The sequence below is a fragment of the Marmota marmota genome, unplaced genomic scaffold (assembly GCF_001458135.2).
Source record: "Marmota marmota marmota unplaced genomic scaffold, marMar, whole genome shotgun sequence".
NCBI lineage: Eukaryota > Metazoa > Chordata > Mammalia > Rodentia > Sciuridae > Marmota > Marmota marmota.
This window is the reverse complement of record NW_026000211.1, coordinates 7,670,379-7,674,858: the sequence shown is the minus strand read 5'-3', so window position 1 is coordinate 7,674,858 and position 4,480 is coordinate 7,670,379.

Sequence of the window (4,480 nt, the reverse complement as noted above, 5' to 3'; positions counted from 1 at the left end):
CAGGTTTCTATAGTTTTAAAGTTGCAATTACTATTGCCCAGAATGTTGTTCACACAGAGTTGTTTTTGGTTTTTTTTTTTTTGCATGACTAACTTGTTAGCCTCACTGCTAATGTCACATCCTCATACGGTGCCCTTCTGAGGAGTCTCTCCCATATAACTGTGATATAATTTTCCTTAGTTCTTGTTACTATCTAAATTTCCCCAATTTTTCTGCTTACATATGTGTAGTTCCCATGATACCAAATTCCATGACTCCTGAAACCCCATCTCTCATCTTTACCTCCAGTCCCTAAAATTGTGCCTGGTACATAGTAAATACTTAATAAATATATGAGAAATAAGTTAACATAGTCTCAAGCATGCCATTACCTCCACACTCAGGATTCCAAGGACTAAATCTCCAGATAGGAAAACTACATATCACCAATGAGGGGGAAAAAAAATTTTCCAGGGTACCTCACTATTCCAGTTATCCCCTGCTTTCTAAGAGACAGTCTAACAATGCAGATCTGTAATGATCCATGACACCCTCACTGATCCGCACGGAAATCACACTTAACAGTTAACACCTCCAATTTAGTTGCTGACAGATACTGTTTTAGTCAGCTTTTTCACTGTTGTGACTAGAACAGTTTTATAGGAGGAAAACTTTATTTGAGGCTCACAGGTTCGGGTCTCAGTCCATAGATAGCCAACTCCTTTGCTCTGGATTTGAGCAGTGGCAGAACATGATGGGTGGTTGAGGAAGGCAACTCAGAACATAGCCACCAGGAAGCAGACAAAGACTAAGTTCAGCTCACAGACTATATAACCCATAGGCACTCTCCCAATGACCCATCTTTCCCGGCCCCATCCTACCTGTCTACAGTCACCACCCAGTTAATCCCTATCAGAAGGTTAATGCACTGATTAGGCTAAAGTTCTCATGACCCAATTATTTCACCTCCCAACTTTCTTACATTGTCTTACACAAGAGCTTTTGAGGGATATCTAATATGAAAACCATAAAAGATACCATAGGTTGACAAACTTTTTCAATCTTGCTTACGTGTTAAATGTTTTAATTTGAATAAGTATTTAAAGAAGGAAAAGAAGACATATCAAAGTGACCAAACACCATATTTTCCCAAGACTGTCAGGTTTTATCTCTAAGTATCTGATATCCCGAGGAAACCCCTCAATCCCAGACAACCCTGGTAGTTGCTCATTCTAGTCTTTCACCAATTTTGTTATCTTTCAGTCTTTCAAATTGATTTGTACTTAATTGTTTCTAAGGGTAAAGGTCCAGTATTTTATTTATTCGTTCACTTGACAAGCAGTTGCTGAGCCAGCCTACCAATGTGGCAGTTTTCCTGGGTACAAAGAAGAATAAGGTTTATCCAAAGAGCTCACAAACCTAGAGAGAAAACCTGACTTTAACACATAATTTTAACCATCGTAACACCACTTCAGATGGATGCAAGAAAGTATGGCTGTTAACAACTGAGGGGTTCTTTCAAACATCTCTAGCAATGAGATGCACATAAGAACTAATTTTTTTAATCAGGTAAAAAATACAATAAAGACCTAAATTTTAAAAATACAATAATGGTCTACATTTGTAGACCAAATCTGCCACAAATTCAAATAATCGAAAGCAAAGATGCTTTAGAATAGTCATGCAATGTACTTTTTTTTTTAACTTAATGACATTCCTGTGCTCTGTTCTAAACATTCTGACAAGCACTTGGCATGGGCTTCTTACTGTAGGAGAACAATTACATTGTCATGGCTGGATGTGCTAACCTTTGTGTTTGAGTAAACAGAGCCGTTCTACTTAAGAGTGGGGTAAAGGACCATGTGGGCATCTAGAATGTCGACTCAACACTGGAACTATGATCCCGCTAGGTTTGCCCGATTCTAGCACTTACTCACACAGGGGCAGCACACGGTTTGTCTAGACAATTTTTTATAACTTAAGAACTATTTATTTCATCAAGGAAAAGACTATTTCTAGCATTCTTCATGCTTATTAACAAATCCTCTGTTGTGTGTTTAGCTGAACTTGAGCTATTTGCCATCAAAACCTCTAGAGTGTGGAATTCTTATTAAAGTCCTTCAAGTGCACACTAACAGTCCCTAGAATGTGGATTAAATTTAATTTGTACATACACAGACATATGATATTAAAGTATTCTTAAATGAATTTACCTCGGAACCAATTATGATTATTTCAATAATAATGAAATAATAATAATGCTAAGTATTATAATAATAAGCACACACTGAGAATTTTAAAACACAGCCACAGTTATTTTGTCTCCCTCTGCTTGATAAGGACAATTTTATTTTATAAATAAAGAATACCAGCATGTTCTCATTCTTAGTAGAAAAAATAGCATACAATATTTATTAATGGCATTGAACACATTAGTACTGATACTGGTAAAGTACCAGTCCTAGAAAAGTACAGTAAACTTCAAGCATTGTGTTGGTAGCTTCAGAGGCAGTTCCTTCTTTGCAAGTAACATAGAGATACAAATGAGGATAACTTTGGAAAGATATGTCCATTCATTCTCACTTAACTCAGCTATCTTCCAAACCAAGAAGAGATTTTTTTATTGGAAAACCCTGAATTGCACTTATGATGAGTCTCTACTTACTAATTTGGGATTGGAAATAGGATCTTTGTCACCAGAAGAGTTTAAATCTCTTTTGCAAGTCAGACTTTGTCCTTACAAAAATGGGCCCAGATGATTTATCTACGCTAGTTTACTTTTTTTAAAGTGATTTTTAAAGACTTCAAATCCATTTGGAGGGTATCTCCACTGTTAAGTTCCAGAACAGGATTTTCTCTGTTTATTGGTGCATTATAATTATACATAATGTTGGGATTCATTGCTACCTATTTATGCCTGCACACAATAAAACAGTGTAAATTGTCAATTTCTTTCTGCAGTGCCTCTAGGAGGGCAGGGATTTTTAAACACAGTTTCTTTACCACTTTGGGTCTGCATAAGAGCTGCTGGCAAACATGGGTCCCTCTAGGATCGAGCTTCCTACAAGGATTTTCACAGGGGAATGGAGAAGACCAAATTATACCAAAAAAGTGATCTATGGCTCCCATATAGGACCATGACTTGGGTAAATTTTTCAGAAATTAGAAACAAAAATCAAATTCACTGAAGCCCAGAATGCCAAAAAATCTTTAAGAAGTTTAATTCTACATGCACTGTCAATCAACTCACATTTTATTTTCAGGTGCTATCATTTTAGAATCAGAAGTCCCAGTTTGGGACAGCAAAGTAACCTATTAACAAATATAATTTAAAACAAGCAATATAAACTCATGTAGCTTTAGAACTAGAAAGACCATCAGAGACTTTCAATGGGCTTGGTACCTAGAAGAAATCTAAGAACATTTGGATGAAGACTGCTTATTCTTAAAGTTTGTCATTGTTGTCAATTATATGCTTGTGTGTCCTGGTTTATGGGTAAAGTATTATTTCCTTTGATTCCAATAATCATTCAAATGGAATATTTTTATTTCAGTTTTAAATTGACAATGGGGGGGGGGCTGGGGATATAGCTCAGTTGGTAGAGTGCTTGCCTTACATGCGCAAGGCCCTGATTTCAATCCCCAGCACCATAAATAAATAAATAGATAGATAGATAAACAAACAAATAAATAAATAAATAGATTCATGGTTATGGGTTTTTTTTGAAAATTCATATGCATGAAAACTCATGCATATCAAAATTCATATGCTGGTCTTACCATGAAAAAGCAACTCCACTATAATTCATCATTGATGTATGTTCCACATACAAGCCAAGAAAAAAGTGTGGATCTTCATCCCCCAAAATAAGGAAAATGAACTAACCAATAGGGCCACTTGGGCATAGCAGTAGCAGTCATCATACCCAAAATGCTTTGAGAACTATGTAAAAAAAAAAAAAAAAGTCATTTGACAGCCTCAAGTTTAGTATTGCTAAAAACTCCATGCCACATTTCTGATTGATGTTTTGTATCTCAAAATGCAATTACCTTTTAGCCAGCTCTCTTTTATCAAGGTAACAATGATTTGCATTCACAAAAGCAATTCATGTTTCAGGGCTGGGTTTGTGGCTCAGAAATACAGCACTCCCCTAGCATGTATGAGGCACTGGGTTACATCCTCAGCACCACATAAAGTAAAATAAAGACATTGTGTCCACCTATAACTAAAAAATAAATATTCTTAAAAAAATCAATTCATATTTCAAAAACCCCACATTACAAATATCTTCTGAGTAACCTTGTATGTTTTACAGGTAACTCCTGCCTACTTGCTGGGTTCAGGTTGCAAACTTTGAACGAAGAAGTATGAGTCCCTTGGCTCTGCATTTTCATTGACTTTCTTTTTCTAACCTTTTCCTTCCACACTTTTCTGTGGATCCTGTGTATGTGCTGACTACTCCCATTCAATCTGAGTCTCTCCTGATGACCCTTAATGCTG